This window comes from Halichoeres trimaculatus, unplaced genomic scaffold, assembly GCF_033239565.1.
Source record: "Halichoeres trimaculatus isolate MK-OKI-2021-1 unplaced genomic scaffold, fHalTri1.1 fHalTri1_scaffold_5, whole genome shotgun sequence".
Lineage (NCBI taxonomy): Eukaryota > Metazoa > Chordata > Actinopteri > Labriformes > Labridae > Halichoeres > Halichoeres trimaculatus.
In genome coordinates, this window is record NW_027437183.1 from 20,448,412 (window position 1) to 20,467,469 (window position 19,058).

Below are 19,058 nucleotides of genomic sequence, written 5' to 3' on the forward strand. Positions count from 1 at the left end.
GTGAAGCAGAGAAAAAAAGATCCCCTTAATGCAAATCTTCAGCCAAACCAAAGGCTCTAAAGCCTGTATATGGGAAATGTAAATCTCTTTGCTGCTGCTTTGAGTTGAATTTAACGCTTCATGTGAGCGCAGGGCTTTCTGAAGAATTGGTGAGCGTTTAAATTCAGAAAATGTTTCTCTCCAGCCGAGTGGAACCATTGTGAATCTAAACGCTCTCCTAAAGCTTATTGGAATGAGATATGCTCGAAAGATCCTACTCCTTCATTTAACGTCACACACCCACACCCCGTTTTAAAATCTTCAGCTGCCGTCAACACCTCTGAAGTGCCTTTTAAAAGCTCTTGAACAGAGATCTCAGAAAACCGTACATCTCTGCAGACGTTAGAGACTGTTTCGGCGCCTCGGGTCACTCCACATCCAGCTGCTTCTCCTCGACAACAGTAGCGTGTTGTTTAAGCACGCTCTCATCTGATGGCTGTTTTGGCATTTTTACAAAGTGATAGCTCAGAAATATTTATAATGTGCCAACAGCTAATGGCCTCCCCAAGGTTACGCTGTGTTTTCTCATTCAGCGGGCTGCTTATGTGGAGCTAACAAACCATGCAGCTGAGTTAGATGGTGTTCATGGGGAGGGAGGGGGGGATCAATCCGGCCGCAGCATCTGAATAAAGCTGCAACATCTCTGTTGAAGTGTGCCATTAGGTGTAACACTGAGGGTTCGTGTGGACAATGTGTGTTTTTACTGAGTGTTTTTACATTTATGACATTGAGCGGAGGATATGCAGCTCCGTCTACGGGAACAATACTCTCACAAATGCAATTACCTCTCCTCCTGTTTGGTCCGTCTATGTGGAAATGAAACGCATGGCACAGGAAGAAAAGGGAGGCCGTTCAGCACATGTGCAGGCTTGAATAGGTCTGCAGTCAACAAGCAGGCTTCAACCATTCATATCGTACAACCGCTAATGGAATGGAGATGGGCTTCTGGCGAGTGGGCGGCAATTACTCCTCGAAGGCTACGGCAGCTCAGGCAGCTCATTGTAGCGCCGGCTGAGGAGTTGCCATTTGGGATCGGCGTGATTGACAAGAACATGTTTAACAATTAGCCGGGCCAGCTCACAATAGCAGGGCCTGCCCGAGACCATCTGACTGCAGGGGGCTGATGAAAGGCAGGGTTCACGCTGAAAGGTTATGGCGTATTTATAATTTACTGTGAGTTCCAGATTCTGCAGCTCACTCTGCTTCCTGGATTCAAAGGGCTGGCCTCTTTGCAAGCAGAAACAGAGGTTGACTATACGGCACAAATCGCTGCATGTGGTGTTGATTCCGGGGGGGGGGGGGGGGGGGGGGGGGTGGAGAATAAAATAAAAGCACAAGAAGGTGAGAAAATAAATCATGGATTCCAGTGAAGTTTCCTGTTTGTTGGTTTGGCAGTGAAATAATTTACAGGCTATAGGAGCTGTAAATACAAGAAACCAGAGAGAAATACTACAGAGACAGAGAAATGGATGTAAAAATGATGCTCAGAGGATGATTTATTGAAGGAAAGATGCAGCTCACAGCCGCAAAACTAATACATTCTCATTCAGTTTAAAAGATTTAAAGTTTAATTTATTGCAGATTCAACCAGAATCACCTGAACTTCTTTCTGCTGTTATTAAATCCACAGTAATGCTGCTTAACGCTGTAATACAGTTTCATTTTCGCCATGAGCAATCTGAGACTTTCTTCCATCCTTAAATAATTGTGAAAGGCGTGTCTGAGGCGGAACATCCTGCCTGCCACAAGGCTTCGCTCGCAAACAGAGAAAAATGGTCGGGGACAGAAATGATGAATTCTGCCAGGAGTGTCAATATGAGTTTATCTTGTAATGTGTCTCCCATCCCCCTCCTGCATTGCTGAGTCTTTGCTGATATAGCATCTCAGGAGACTGGGACATTGCTTTCATTTCAAGGTTCTTGTGGGCACTCGTATTATACCGCGGTAACTCTGTCAGCAAATATAATACAACATCAAATCTATCAGGGGTCACCTGAAGACGCTGCTCCTGCTGCTTCTACTGAAACCTGACGATCCACAGCGATTTTTATCCTCATCACCTCAGTGCACGGCTCAAAAACTTTCAGGCAAGAGAAGAATTTGAAATAATTTGTTGATGAGTAACTATTGTCTACTGGGGTTTGACTGATGTGTTTTTTAAACACAGAGAGAAAACATTAATATTCTTCTGAGTTTGCCGGGGGCTGTTTCTGTACTTTATTTAATATCCTCTGACTTCTGGTTTCGGAAAGAACAAAAGGAACATTTTCAAAGTGAACAATTCATTATTTAAATAAGCTTTTCAGAGACACCAACACAGGCACATTCGTAAATCTTTGCCACGGCAGAAGTGTAGAAAAAAAAAATCACACTTGAAAAAAGGAAAACAAATAGAGAGGCCCGCCTGAATTCTAACCACAGTTTGTATGTTTGAAAAAAAATGTAAAGACTGTATCTCTAGCTGTAAGAACAAAACACTTAGACTTTTCAGCCATTAATATTTATTTAAACATTCCCCTACACTTGAAAATTTGGATTCATTGTAAGATTTATCTAAACTTCTTTTTAAAATGTACACCATAAGACTTTAATGTAAATTTACAGTGGCTTTACAATGGCTAATGTATAGTAGAGGGAGAAAAAAAATAATGTATCAAAGTATCAAGATTTTCTGTTCAAAAATGTACTTTTTTAAAATCATTTTTCATTTATTCCTTTTTTTTCTTTTCAAATTTAAGTCCTTCATTTTAGTCTTTTTTCATAACTTGGGTTGGGGAAAAGTTGATATGTCCATTCATCTCAATAAATCCTAAAAAGTTACTCACATGTGATGTGCATTTTTGGGGAAAATATGGCTCCTGATTGTCTGTACACATCCTCATCGTCATGATCATCATCCCTCAATGTTTTCACTTTTTCCGGTGCTAATATCAAACAAAAATTTGCAAAAATCAGAAATATCAATGAATCCCAGTTAACATCGAATCAGCACTCTAGAAATTGTAAAAGAACCGCATCCAGAGAAAAGCATGTTGCCCCAGCCCTAGTAATGCATTTTGGTATAACAACATGACACTACCGTAAACAATGCATTCTGGGAATATTTACTCTTGCCTGTGGTACCAACAGGGAAATAATCCCAATTAGAGGAATTTAGAGTTCACAGCAGAGGATCACTGTCAGAGGTCTGCTGCTTCGCCACGCTCCCTCCTCACTCGTGCAAAAACTACAAAGGTTTTTCTGAGCTGTGAGGGGTTAAGGTGTGCTGAGAAAGAGGAAAAAGTGATGGAGGTTAAAAAAGAGTGACCACTGATGCATGAGAAGAACGTGTGACCAGGAGGGGAGTGGTGCCTTCTTCTGTGAGTGTAAGCAGGGCGGAAGGAGCAGGAAACGATTGCGGCGGCATTTGCTTACTTTTCTTATCATACTCGGAGCAAATGCCTCCTCCAACGTTTTCTGCCCTGCTTCACCTGCACTCATGGAAGATTATTGTATTTTCCGCACACCTTAGCCCCTCACAGCTGTTTACCAGAGCTACAGCTTGCAAAGAATACCATACCCAAAATACCTTTGGGGTATGAACAAATACCCAGAACACCACTGTGAATCATAACCTAACACTTATTGTCACCATAAGCAAGGAGGGAAAGCAATTGATATGAGGCCCTGCTGTGCATTAGAAAGCTGTGCAGGTGGTACAGGCTTTGTGTGCTTCCCATCATAGACAGTCAGTGCTCTTCATGGTTAAAAAAAAACAAACCAGTATGACAGTTCAAAAATACAAGAATTTAGTACCATACAGAATGTAACCGCCAGGATACTGTGGGCACTGGTCCCCAGCAGAACACTGCAGTAGTTTGGATTGAATTCCACTGGTGACATAAAAACATTTTATCAACAATAAAATACTGCACATTAAGATAACAGTTAGTTACTGCATTTCCACAGGTCAGATTTTTCTTCATTCATTCATTCATTTTCTGGACTGCTTATCATGTTGAGGGTCGCGGGTGGCTGGAGCCTATCCCAGCTGTCATTGGGCGAGAGGCGGGGTACACCCTGGACTGGTCGCCAGTCAATCACAGGGCTGACAGAGACAGACAACCATTCACTCACACATTCACACCTACGGACAATTTAGAGTGTTCAATTAAACTGATGAGCATGTTTTTGGGACTGTGGGATGAAGCCAGAGTACCCAGAAAGAACCTATGCATGCACGGGGAGAACACGCAAACTCCTCACAGAAAGGCCCACCAGCCAAGCTGGGAATAGAACCGGTGACCTTCTTGCTGTGCGGCTGCAGCACTAACTGTTGCGCCACCATATTTTTCTTATTGATCATAAATTAAAAGCTGTATTCACCAATTATCTCACACATCTGTAAATTATGCACAAAAGTAAAGGATTGAGATGCAGTCGCGCAACTAGGGATGGGTACCTTTCACATTTGAAACAATATAGTAACGATGCCTGGTACCAAGCAGTCAGTAATGGTACTCAATGCCAGTGCCAATTTCTTTTGTTTTATGTGTTAATATGTTAATGAACATTAGTTTGTTTAACAATAAAATCTAAATTTTTTAAATTTAATATATTTATTTATCAGTATATAAACTTTCACTGGTGTGTTCATGTCCAGGATTGAAAATCACCTACTCTTCCATTCCCTCACTGTGATAAGGATGTGGTGGGTACATGTATATGTTACAGTTTGATTTTATGTGAATCGATACTCGGTACTACAGACAGTATTAGGTCAGTACCTTTAAAACTATGCAATTCAGTACCCATCCCTATGCCGAACCCCCCACACACATTTGCAAATAGTTTTCTACAGCAATGGCCCCATACAAAGGGCCCATCCTCCTGCATTTCTCATGCAGTAAAAGTGGGACACAAGCTAATTCCTCAACTCCAGGTCACTTCTTCCTGACTGTGACTGTGCAAAATGAGTGACAGCATCTAAAAGCTCCATGTCCACATGTCTTGTTTCAGAGATAGATTTCATACACATAGATATGCACTGTCTGCCTGTGCTGTCTAACCGAATCCAGCACTTTCAGCTAATGTTGACACCATGGACGTAGTATCGGATTTTCGAAGCAAATCCACTGGCGCGGCCATATTTAAAGTGACACAGGCTGCCAGTCTCTACACTAACAGCTGTAGGGCGCCCCTCAGTCACGTGAGCTAAGCTGTGTGTCTGATTGGGGAAACTAGTGAAATAGCAATCTACATGGGAGACATGTTTTGTACCAGGCTGTAAATATGTTTATTTCTGCTGTGAAAACAGCTTCTTATGCCATGGCGTGTAAGCCTCAAGCAGACACTGGAGAAAGAGCAGATTTCAGCACTTCAGCATTGTCTCATATTTTTAGACCGGAGGTTGCTGCTTGGTTGACACGCTAGAAAGAGAACACACTCCAAAAACTGAAATCTACACCATTGTTAATGTCATATTTCATGTAAAGGCATGTTATCGGACGTAATATGAGCCACATTCTCCTAACAAATCCAGAAAATGTCTTGTTTCAAGATAAAGAGAAACAAAAAAAACTTCACCTGAATCGAATGATGTAAAAAATAATGATAAAAAAGGTTGAGAATTAAGACTTTTTTATGTCAAACTTTTTTTTTATTTTATCCAATTGGCAGAAGATTTTTACTCAATCAAAGCAATTTAGGTGTTATTTTGTCCTTTAAAGAGGACATATGTCTGTACTTGCCAGGTGACTGTGGTTCATTAAGTCTAATAAGATTTTTTTTTTTTAACAGACAAAGATACTTGCTTGGATTTCAGTTTTTATGATGTAACTGTCTTCCAAACTTAAAGCTGTGTTTTTATTCTCAACTCTTGTCTGTGTTAGTTTCTAAAGGACACCACTCAGTATATGTCCAGATTTGACTTGTACAGTGTGACAAACTTAAAAAAAAGATGAACCTGGGTTGTGCATTGCAAACGATCCAGACCCACAGTGTAAGTGTCCATCACAACATCCTCAGAGTGTGTGCCAGGCCTCAGTGGCTGTTAGCATATTAGCAGGATGCCATGATGTAACACACTTTCAGATCTGTGGACTCCTGCTCGGTCTCAGAGCAGACCTGATGAGGATCAGAGTCAGCAGGCCGCCTCAGTTAAAAACTGGTGGCATGCTGCTGCTTCAACATCACATCACTTTGTCAAGTCAGCGTGTGTTGATGTTATCGTTGCCTTTTACCTACTCTTTTTTTCCAGTGCTTCTTCAGCCTCTCAGTCTTTTAGATTTTGCTGTGAGAGGTTTTTGTTCAGCATTTGGCAACTGTTCTGCTCCCGTGTCTGCTAGTATGCCTCTGAAATCCTGTACTGTAAATACAGAAGGTCATGGGCATGCTACTTACAGTTTTTATTCATTGCCTCCATTCTTTTCTTCCTCTTACTCTTCAGGTTTGTTGAGTTGTGGTGGTTAAGGTAAAGAATAATAAGTATGAAAGATTCAGAAAAGATTATTAAAGTTCATTTCTCCACAGAAGTAATTTGGTCACACTTTTACTTCATATGTATTTAACCGGAAACTTCTTTGTGTACTTGAAAAGTTGTGTATAATTATATTTTTTATGCTTTTTATTATACTTACAAAGCTGTAGTAACTGTGTATTATGCTCCAAAGTGCAGACGACCTTCACTTTGAACTCTCTTGGATGCTGAATTGAGTTTAAAAACCGTTTAGGACACAAAGAAAGTGAAAAGAAGGATTGTTTTCTCCCTGAGTTGAGGTTCAAACTTAGAGATTATCTTTGACCTGCCTGTTTCAGTAGACACCTTCTATTGAAAAGGTTGGATAATTACATCTTAGGAAAGCATGAAACACAATTATATTGGAGGATAATAAGCACTGCATTAAAAGAAGAGCTGGGTACTTAGCAGTGAGGTCTGAGCCAGCTTTGAAAAGGAAGCAGTGAGCGGAGGAAACAAGCTCTGCTGGGTTTTGATTCTGTTTGCTGCGAGTTGGGTTTCACACAGAAACTGAGGCACACAACACGACCTTGTACAACTGAACAAACTAAACAACACGTCACCTAAACTAAAATCACAGCATTGAGTTACACCGCTTCCATTCAGCAAAACCTCTCTCCCTTTGTGTGATGTGAACTACTGGTGAATACTTTGTTCAGTCAACATGATGATAACCTTTTCACTGCCAAAAAAAGGCCAATCTTAGTCTGGCTGGGCTTAGCACACACAATATGCCAACAGGCTCACTTTGCCACCAGGAAACCATCCAAGCTGCTTTATGAAACTGTCTCATTTCCATAACAGTGCAATCAATCAGTCACTTCCCAATCCAGGAAACTGAAGTGTGATCTCACAGGGTGGCCGGCATGTCTCACTGACATTTATTAAACTCACCAGGAATTCTTTCCACAAGTAATGAGCCACAAAATTATTCTATTTTTTTACTTCTTTGAAGTCTCGTCTCCATAACCACCTGGGCTGGGCCTGAGGCATCTGGTCGTAATCTCTCTGTAGTGAGGAAAATGGAGCTAATTAAAGTCTAACACAAGCAGCAGCTAGCAGGAGTGGGACATAATCACACTTTACTTTGTCCTCTCTGCATCACCAGCACATGTCTTTGGATGTTAAGGGTGTTTACAGAAACACAATTCTGCACATTAGTCAAAGCTAGGGTTGGGTACCATTTGTGTAAACTGCAAACAGGAATTTTTCAAATAGTAAAAAAAAAAAAAAAAAAACTTTAACACACTAGAATATAAAACAAAACCAACATACACACTGCATTTGGCACACCTAAATGCTGGTGACCCAATACTGGCAAATCAGTGTGATCCCATCACCACTAATCTATTCACTGCACAGAGACTTTCCTGCACTTTCTCCTCACTCATCTCCTAAGTGAACATTTTTTATCACCACATGGATTCTTCATAGGAACCAGAGCTCTCTGAACTCTCATCTGACAAAGAATAAATGTGAAATATTTCAAAATGTGATGCGGTGTGTGTGTGTGTTTTGTACCTAAGTGTAACGGCACAGCTGCAGCAGGAGCTCTCACCTCAATTTTCGGTTGAAATTGGTGTCATAACTGGCATGCTTCCCCTCCTCTAATGTCTCTAAAGCTTAGCTTGATCATGGATTCTTTGTTGCGGTACAAATAACCCTTGTTTTGTGACTTTGCTGGCATGTTACGCCACATGTGACGCATTGTAATGTAACACAGCAAGTCCTGGTAGATAAGAAAAACCCAACCTGAACTGCAGAATTCTCACTGGGGTGTAACCCTTAAAAAATTAGTATGTCACTGCCTGAAACCAACAAGCATGGCTGAAATATATATGTCTCACTGAATCCACTCCACTCCAGTATTGGAGAATTAGAATTTGTTGGAAACTGAACCAGCTGTCGGTAAACAAACCCAGTCAGAGCAGATTTGGATTAAAAAACTGTTTGTTTTTTAACACTAATAACTTTCACCCACTGCACTTTAGTTAATCCTCAGGTGCATAGTGGTGACTGCAGTGGACAGCAATTGAATAGCCTCTGTGGTGGATCTGCATACCACCCTCTAGAGTGCTCTCTGGTGCTCCACTACTTTGAGGTTCATTCAGTGGTCAATTGGTGTAACTGCAGGTAAATTTTCTTTGACTCCAAAATGACCACCAGACAGCCACACTTATGGACCCCTGCTGGTATATTCTGCCATTACTTTTATTCCAAAAGAACCCTAGGCGCCATCTAAGCAACCCAGGCATATGTAGTCCAGTGGAGATGACGTGTCTGTAACTTTATGAAATAATCAAAATGTGAGTATTGTTACACCAGTCCTGTATCCTTAAAGAGCTATGAAGACTCACAATCATTATTTTTCCTTGTTGGGGATGTTTTGAAATATGAATCTGTAAAAACATTTTAAAAAATTTAATTGCGAAGAAAAATCAATACAAGAGGAAAAAAACCTTGACACAGGCTTTAATGATTCTTATATCAGAGGGTGAAACATACTATCATCAGACTCCAAAGCTCTTTGAGTGTGCCCTGCCCTCTAACCCAAGCTTTCTGTCTAATTCAACACAGCAAAAAGCAAAAACTTAATCATTATTTTTTTTTTTTTCAAACTGTACAAGTTTACTGGATACTGGTGCATTTGTTCAATAAAAAGTAGCTAAGACAATGAAAGGCTCTCACATTGAAAACTGTTGACTGTATACTTCAAATAGTGGAGCAACATTACCACGGCAACCAGCCCTGACACTCTGGTCTTCAGAGAAGTAGTCTCAGCTCAGCTCTGCTCAGCGGGTATTGACTTTTCATTTTTTCTTTAGTTTTGATGGTGTGTGATGAATGAACATTTATAAACCAAACAAAAGAGAACAGTGTCTCCTTATGGAACAAATTACAGATGAACTACAGATCTGTGGTGAGCAACAGTAATGATCAGCTGTTGAAATTATATTAAACTTGTGACAATGAGAAATTGCTCATCACACTGATGTTGAAATTTATTACTCAGCATTTATCTTAAGATTTTTTTTTCAGTCATTAGGACTTTAATAAACATTTTTGATATACAGTTCTTATTTATTTAACAAATACACATACTTTCTTTTTGGGTATTGTTGGTAATTAATTTGGACATAATGAGCCAAAAGATTAATTATGTGTTAAGTAGTCTGAATTAATAATCTGTCAACCGGACAGTAAAACCCTGCAGCTCATCTTACACCACCCACCACTCATATCACAGTCCATCTCTGTCTCCAGATGGTAACTTTGCTTCAGTGAAATAAATAAATATAAGCTCCAGAAGTGCTGGTAAGCATTATTCATGGCAGAACAATAACAGGTGCTGCTTCAAAGCAGTCGTTGGATACAGTCAGATGTCGCTTTTACTTTATTCAGAGAACATCTGCCCACTGATATGAGCGTGAAACCTGGACGTTTTAACACGCTTAATTAACCTCACAAGCCATCTGGATTTGTAGTTACAAATACGTTCAAAGTGAGCCGCTGCACTCCAGATGTGTCGCTTTATTAGGTATGATGGCAACATGGTGCACTGTACCAACTCTTTATTTCTGGATGATGACACAGTTTATTCCAACTCACACTGCCATACTTCCTTTTGAGCTCTAAGTTTTGGGATTCACTGATTTTACTGAAGGTTGCTCAGAGGTGATTGATACCTTTTGCTCCCATGGTAGCATAAGTGGCCTTTGCAACCCTTTACCAAATAATTTGACCACAAGTAAAAATTTACTGGAATATAATCAACACAATACAAGAGGATTAATAGTTAAGTAAGAAAAAAAAAACACTGTTCAGTTTTTTTGTTTGTTTGTTTTTAGGGCTGTGCTATGTTGCCTTCCCAAAGCTGCCTGCAGCAAGGAGAGAAAGGGAGAGAGCAGTCGTGGTTGAGTAACCTGGACATCGAGCACCACTCACAAAAAATAAACTGCTGACAGAAAGATAATAGAGGTGTTTTTTGGAATTCACAGCCGTTGCAAAGAGCTAATAAACATGTCCACAGCTCCACAGCAAAGAGCAATAAGAAGCTAAATTTTATCTGTATGCAGCTGCTCCTCATACTGCCCGCTGTGTGCCTGCTCTGCAGACAGAGCATTCAAACACAACATTTAGCAGAGTCAGTTTGGGGCCTCATTAAGATACAAAAGTCACATCTGTGTCTGCTACAGACTGACAAAGAGAAAAGAAGAAAGACCGGTGCCCCTTGCTTTATATTTTAAAACATTACGTAATCTTTGCTTTATGTTTGGGGGAAATGCTTTTCATGTTGCTTTTGCTCATGTTGCTGTTAAAAGTATTTTACATAAAATAACAAGGAAGAATCCGGGGGTGGGTGACTCGGACTGATAATGTAGGTGCCTTGATATTGAAACAGGTGTTAATGTTAGGTGGTAGTATCATGAAGCTTAAAATTCTGGTATTGTGAAAACTCTGTTTAAAGGGGACATATAATGCTGATCCCTGATTTAATACTTACATATAATATAATAAATTTGAAAACAAGACCTTTCACCCCCTGAATTTTCAAAAAATTAGATATTGCATTTTTTCTGATATCCTAGAACGAGATTTGATGCCTCTGAAAATAGGTCATTGCCAGTTGGCCGCGAGATTTCGACCGTCATGACGACACGAGGATCCTTTCTTTTTATTGGAGTAATCTGATAAAGCAGCTCCTTCTCTGTGATGTCAGTTAGTCACACAACCGCCACCAAGGGATACACCCACCAAGAGCCGAGTATAAACGTATAAACTATACATGTTACGGTACCTGTTTGACTCACCACACTGAAGCGTCCTGAGATGATCTGTGTCGAGGTGGATTTTCTTCCTCCTGAGCTGCAGAACCGTCCGGGTCTGACTCGGGGTCCAATACAAAAGGACATATCCTACACTCTGCCATTTTATTAGTGCTATCAATGCCTTGCGGTGAAGTTTTGGCAAACAGTAAACTTGCTCGGTCTGTTTCATTCAATATGGCAATTTTGTAAAATACTGCCATGCTGCAAAAATAGTCCCCTGGCTCTACCCCCTCCGCCCCTCTGATAGAACTGACCAATCAGAGCACAAAGGGCTGTGACGTTGCGAGGTTACTGGAGGTCATTCTCGAAATGGAGCGTTTCAACAAGATCTTCAGAATGGCCTAAAATGAGGATATTGAGAACGCTATTGTGGGGCAATGAAGGAACTAAATGTAACTAAATGTATGTAAAGACTTGTACTGAGGGCTGAAATGCTTTACAGGCATCCTAGTCTGGCATAGTGAAAAGGAGAAACAAGCATAATATGTCCCCTTTAAAAGAGGACTTTTCAACTTTTTAGTGTTTTTGAAAACACACACTCACGCACACACAAAAAAAACTAAATAGATAAAAACCTGTCATGGATTTGCTTTAATTGATCTCTAGTTTACACACACACTGCAGCTGGGTGTGCTTTACAGCATTTTTGCTTTTCCAGTAGGAAGCTCTTTTCATGTTGGCACCATGGACTGTTTAATAGAATGTCTTAGTCACTGAGACATCACCCGTCTCTTTCTGATACAGAGCATCAATGGAAGCCATACTGGAAATGGGGCTTTGAGCCTCCTCACTAATAGCTGTAGGACACCTCCCTGTCACTCAACTGAGCTCTGCCTCTGACTGGGCAAACTCCTCAACTTGATTTCCTTTAAACTGTGGAGTTAGAAAAGGTAGATGGAAAATTAGCTCTTCACTCTGAAGTCTTTTTTTAACCAGGTTGTAAACGTGTTAACGTCTGCTGTAAAAATCACCTTTTTTGGCTTTGGCTGAAACAAGGTGAGGATGTTTCTTTTAGACAAGTGTGACCCATGCTGATTCAGGGGGTAGCTAGTTGCAGATTCCATCCAGTATTTTAAAGATATGAACAAAAATATAGGTTCAAGTTTGTTATAAAACCATGCAAACTGTGAAAGGTTTGATTCTGTTTCCAAATTTCTTGTTTGCCACAAGACCCAAGAGGAGTGTGTTGAAATGAAGCTCGCCAGTCTCCAGTACCCCTATTTTGGGGGTTCACTTGCTAAAACATTCGGGACTCTCCAGATTTAGACACAAGGAATGTGTTAGATGATTGAAAAAAAGTTTGACATGTCGCCATCAATATATCAGAATCGATAGTTTGAATAATATAGTTATGACTCAGCATCAAATTAAGTTTTATCGGCCTTCCTTTTTTAATCTTTTTTTCCATTTCATTATTAATTTTTCTGTAACTTTTGCATCGTGTTGCGCCCCATGTACCCTGATTCCTATTGCAACATAAGGTCCTTGTGAACCACTAACCTTACAAAGTTTGACAAAAATAAGAAACTGCATGTTGTTTTGGGCATCAATCTACTATGCATGTTGTTTTTGAAGTATCTAACTTTGATGGTTAATTAAGCATAGCATGGTTTACGAATACAGATTTAATTGAAAATTGATGTGATCTTGCATTAAGCACCACTGAATTCACACAAGTTTTTTTCAGTGAGAATCAAAATAAATGAATAAATAACTGATGTTTATGCTGTTAGTCACCGTTCAGTAGAACTTCAGCTGTTCAGTGTGAAATCAAATAAGACAGAAGTTCAGTCACGAATCATGATATTTAAGTAGTGATGGTCTGATTTGTGTGTGTTTGTGGTCTGACATGAAGGTAATGCAGGGCTCAGCACTGATATTTTCCTGGACTATCAGAGTAAATATGAACATTATCTGCAGGCTACCACAAGTTATCAGGGGCGGCTGCGATAAGCCTCGGGCAAGTTACCTCCTTATGAGCCTGGTTCCTTCAGGGAGCAGCAGAGATGTGTGTTTTCTCTCACTGCATCAGGGTCGTCTCATGTACAGCAGTATTCAGGTCATACAGATTATACTTTGGCATTTATTACATACACACAATCAGACCAACTCAGCAGACCTCTGCAGAGCACGCTGTGGATTCCTCCTGTCTGCAGCCTCTCCACTTTGACAGCAGTCACCTTGAAAAGGGCAGAAACATCATTACGAGGACGCATTAAACTCCGGCCATCTGTGGACACCCGCCATTCTGGCAGCCTCAAAATCACCAGCGTGCTCGTGTCCATCAAGCAGCAAATGACAGTGGGCGCTGACCATATGTGAGGCCCGTCCTGCAAAGTGAGTCACCGCAAAACGAGACAAATCTGAGGCGTCTGAGGGATATTACACTTCATCAAATGGAGGAGAGTGACTGGATGAGGGCCATGATGAGGAATGCTGTAGGAGTCTGTGGAAAAAGCAGCATTAAGCAAACAATATGGCAAATCTACACAGTGCAGAACAGCACGCTTTGTTGACTCCTGCATACGTACCGTCTGAGGGGATTCAACCAGGATCTGATACTTAAGTCTCATTTCATTTCTGTAGGACATGTTTTCTTTTTTAAAAAGAAACTGAGTTCACACTCAGAGTTTTTGAGGACTTGGCAGTCTGGTAACAGCTGGTCTTTACCTGGTCCAGAGCTTACCTGGTGTTGTCTCTGCTGTGCTCTTTGTCTCACCTTGACTACATCCCTGCTTCTCCTCTCCCTTGAGGGTTCAATGTTCTTTAACAACACAGAGAGGAAACAACATGGGAGGACCCATCCACTCCCATCGATACACCCCCTGTAAGCGTAACAATAGCATCAGTTATTGATCATGCATTTGTCTTTTTCAATGCCTGCATTATTCAGTGGCTGAATCAATTCTATAGGGCCTAATGGACTCAGGTTTACTTACTGCATGGTTCATTACTGTATGAAGCAGTCTGCAGAGAGGACAGAGAGTAGATTCAGCTGTGTGCAAGACTCAGTCAGGTGTTCAGTAAGAGAAAACACTGCCGCTGCTGGCATATGGAGCTCCTCTACATGTGTTTTATGTTGAGGAACTTACTTTGCATGGAGTTGCTAGAAACATATTCTTGATTTGCATTATGCATTCATAATTCAAGAGCGACACTGTCTCGCTGTTGCTTCAGGTCCTGCTCATCCAGACAATACTTGTGATTTGTACCCGAAGAGATGGCATGTTTGAAAAGCACACTTCATATTTCCTGTTTGGCAGTGACATGTGGCTTTCTGCTCATCGTGAAACACTTTTGGAAGCATGACATAGCTTCCTGAGCATCAGATTACCTTGGAGAGACACCGCTTCAGGGCCAGAGGGATGAGTTATTAGACAGACCTTGTTAGCTCGCCTCTGGTTCGTGTGAATCATAAACTTCATTAAAAACATCTTTTTAAGAGTGACTGCAGAGCATCCCACATCAGTCTGAACACATCCTGACAAGATAATTAAGACGAGCTCACACAAATTGTGTGTCTTGCTTCTTTTTGCCATCCAAGATGGCTGAATTATGGATCAGCTCTCATTCAAAGCTGTCTTATTAGACTGCGGCATCACCAGGAAGTACAGTAACACTTTACGGCACTGCCTGGCTCGTCTCATCATTATCCAAGTGTTGGATAATCTGCTCACGTAATTGTCTCCGAGAGGTGTCTCGGACTCAGCCTGAAAACTTGAAAACCATCTGACGAGGCCGGAGTATTTCGAAGAATACAAACACACTGAATTGGCCGAGCCAGCAAATCAGCTGAAATATCAAAGACAAAGAGCAGAAACTGGACTGAGTTAGCCTCTGACTGACGCAGTTAGAAGGTCCTCTGCATCTGTCTATCGCTCTCTCCAACAGCAGCAACATGGTGAGGAGGAGGAGGAGGCTCAGATCCACACTCTTTATGCGTAGAGGGACAGGTGTTGTTCTTTTTAGCACAAGAACATTAAAACACTTTATGCCTCCCCATTTAGCTTTGCGTAAAGAGCAGAAACAGGGAAAAGATGATGTTAGAAAAACAAATCACAAAGCTTCTCAAAGATTTTGACATTTGTTTGACATTTAAGTTTGAAAATATCACACTTGGTTTTTTGCCTGGCTGCATGCAGGAACATTTTACTTTCTGTTAATGTGTTAAAACAAGAAACCTGGAGACAGATTTTAAGCAGAGACAGTTTTTGTGTTTGCGAGGTTTATCCTCAAAACTGATTAAAGAAGGAGTAGTCTGCTTTTTATATTTTAAACATAGATATAAAGTAACAATGCAGGATGTTCAGCCGAAACTTGTGCAGATTTTTAAACCTCTATATTTTCATATGTTGTGGAAATCCCTGAATATGTTCGTAAACTGATCACAATGGTCAGTTCTGAAAATAGCACGAGATCTTTATGAGATTCTAATGAGACTCCGAAATGATGAGGTCATGGCATAATGATCTACATGGTTCGTGAAATGTTGGAAGGGTAGGCCTTGAACACCAAGATCCACTCATAGCTCCGCCTTTGGCACAGTTCTAGAGGGCTGACCAATCAGAAGGAAGGGAGGTTGTAGAGCATGAAGCCTTAAAGAGACAGCAGCGAAAACAAAGCGAGACAGAGGCTGAAATAAGAGTTTTCTAAAACATATGAGGGGTTTTTATGATCTTTAAAACATGTTAAGATACTATAAGGGTGCCAGTAGGACAGAATAAAGTAGGGAAAAAAAGCACAATACCCCCCACGAGTTAAAACCTGCCCCAGGATATAGACATCTCTACAGATGACTCATTAATGTATTTTGGTGCATACAGTGACCTAGTTTTACTGATGGCCATGTTTTGAATTGAAATTCGTTTATTAGATCAAGGCAATGCAGTTTGCCATAGTTTCATAAGGCATGAATCTGATGTGCTGCACAAAGGGTTGATTGCATATTGCCAGTTTCCCACTCTTGTCCCTCGTCAGGCCTTTGAGATCATAAAATGTGCATTTACAAACAATAGAATGGCAAAAGTGCTCACAGAATTACAGTAAAGTAAAAACTAACATTTTCCATAAACCAGTACAAATAGGAAAATTAAAATAAGGCAGACTAAGAATGGTTACAGCTCTGGTTTGCTTTCAGCCAGCACTTGAGCTTTGCAGTGAATGATTGCAAATTTGTGTTACATTTGATTTCAGTTGGTAATGAATTCCCTGAGTTTACAGCTTTTTACAGAGAAGCCTGACTTTCTTTTTACCTAATGCTGACTTACGTTTTTGTCCATTTACTGTGCATGCTGCAGCTCTGCCTTTGAACAAATTTGGATAGAGGTCCAAGGACCATATTATTAAGCTATTTAAAAACTAATTTTAGGAACGAGAGGTGCATGAAGCTCTCAAAGGTAAGTACATTGTATTTGTCAACTTCTGATAACCTGATCTAATGATCCTATAATCTGACCTGGTGAACTGAATGGTCAGTTTTGTGTCAAAACTCTTCAAGATGGAAGTTTAAAGATGAACAAAGTTGAGCTTACATGCTGGTTCAGTGATGAAGTGAGTTTCCTCAAAGAAAAAACAGTAAATATGAGCATTAAACATCCAGCCTCTGACTGTGATAAAAATGTTCTTATAAGTGACAGCGTAAGTTCCTAGACATCAGTCAAATGCTAAGTGCAATAAATAAGACCTTGTGTTTCTGAACACTCAGTGACTCAGGTTACACTTCAGGTTACTCTTGGCCTTGTGCTCAGATTTATACCTTTTCTTTCCTCCTTTAGAAACACTCTTTCACCCACTGCTCTTTTCAGTCTAACCTCACCTCTTAACTTGATGTTATTTTCTTGGAGCGGCGTCTTAATTAGCAACTTGTTAGTGCTTTTATAAAACATGAATTTATTATTCATGGTAATTAAAGGTCACTCTTAGCCACGCCAGGAAGCTGTCAATGCTGCGTTGCCTGCTTTGCTGAAGGAGGTCGATGAGTCATGGATGTCTGAGTGCACATTTAACTCTGGAAATGCCAATGTGACATGAAAGCATCTCTGAGAATATCTGAGAGCTTTTATTCATTAGATTAAAAATACATTAAAGGTATACCCCTCTTAGAAGAGCACTGTGTGTATGTGTGAGTGAGAACCTGTGTGCCTGTGTGCCTGTATGTGTGTGTGTGTGTGTGTGTGTGTGTGTGTGTGTGTGTGTGTGTGTGTGTGTGTGTGTGTGTGTGTGTGTGTGTGTGTGTGTGTGTGTGTGTGTGTGTGTGTGTGTTGGGATGCTGATCTAATAGATTCAGTTATTAAATCAGGTCGTTTGTTGTTCCTCACATTATAATGTCGTGTCTGCTTCCCTGTTGATATTCTTGTCACTCACAGCAGCTTTAAAAAAGCACTTGTTACTATGTGATATCACAGCTTTCTCATCTGTAAATGAGTATATGTGTGAATAAACATTGCATAGATCGTAGCGCCAGAGCTCATTTAAAATAAGTAGAGAGGTTTTAATTTATTCTGCTTCCTCTGTGTTCAATAAGCAAAGATGTGCTTCAACACGTTACGAGGAATCAGGGGAAGATAAAGTCTGCTATGTCCCATGAAGTACCTTTATGTTTTTGGTGATGTGTTAATTGCTTGTGATAATGTTGCAAAAAAGATGAGAGGAGATGTAAACACACAGTGTGGTTCGCCTGCATCATTAATATGCATTTCCTTGCATTCCTCTGGAAAGGGTGAGGCTTTTATATCCCCCTGCAGAAAGACTTCCTGTGGGTGTAAAGATTGCAGATAGGAGAGCATTTCAATTAAAAGCAGGGACGTGCAAAATTCCCCAGACGGCCGAACCCAGCATGCACCACTCATTATCTCAAGTGGGTACAGCAGGTCTCTGGATGGCTGTCTTCCAAAACTAATTGAGTAAATTTCTGAGTGAACTTGAAGGAAGTCCTGTAGCACAGGTCTGTATTTGAGTCCGCGTAGCTCCACTAAAAATAGACAGGCTAGTGGCGATGCAGCGTGGCGACAGCTTGGGCTGTCGCTTTTCATTTGAAATTCCAATCACGGTTCAAACAGGGGAGAAAGAGTTCATGTTTGAGGAGTTGTATAAAAGCTGCAGACTGTTTGAAGTAGTTCGCTGCGTGATTCAGCGAGTGAGGCTGTAAAACATCAACATAAGCTTGACCTCTTGTCCTTTTGACTCGTCGGTAAGCTTTTGTTAGGCTGTTTGCTTTAAAAATGGAATACTTTGCAAACAGTGCCATCCTGAGTGGATCATTGTGTCACCGAAGCGTCTCAGGTGCAGTTTGCAGATGTATTTTTAGTCTCAGCTGGAGACGGCGAACAAACCAAAAACAAAGTTCAGGATGTTTGTCACCTCTGTAAATCACAGCAGCTTCGCTCCTCTTTAAAAACACATTTCTGCAGACTTGCCAGATACATCGCAACCGAAGCAAATACACAAATGAGATCAAATGCTTGCTACAGCTTTGTCAGCAGCTGTTGAACACCTCTTCAGCGGGGAGCTTGCCAAGAGTCTCTTACAGTAAAACTTGTATGGGTACCCCAGGATTTTATTTGTGTCCCTCTGCAAACTCACCCTTTGATTTGAGAGAAGTTCCAACCTTTACCCAGCAAAGATGGGGTTCCTGTTAATCCAGCTAGGACAAGAGTTCCCCTGTCACTCACCAGTGCTTACATTTCTTCAGCTTC

The 19,058-nt window shown here is 40.8% G+C and overlaps 1 protein-coding gene across 1 annotated transcript in view; it reads left to right on the forward strand.

Moving 5' to 3' along the window:
• The window catches only part of galnt9 (polypeptide N-acetylgalactosaminyltransferase 9), a 146,705-nt gene that overhangs the window by 93,123 nt on the left and 34,524 nt on the right, over window positions 1–19,058 (forward strand). The window lies entirely within an intron of this gene.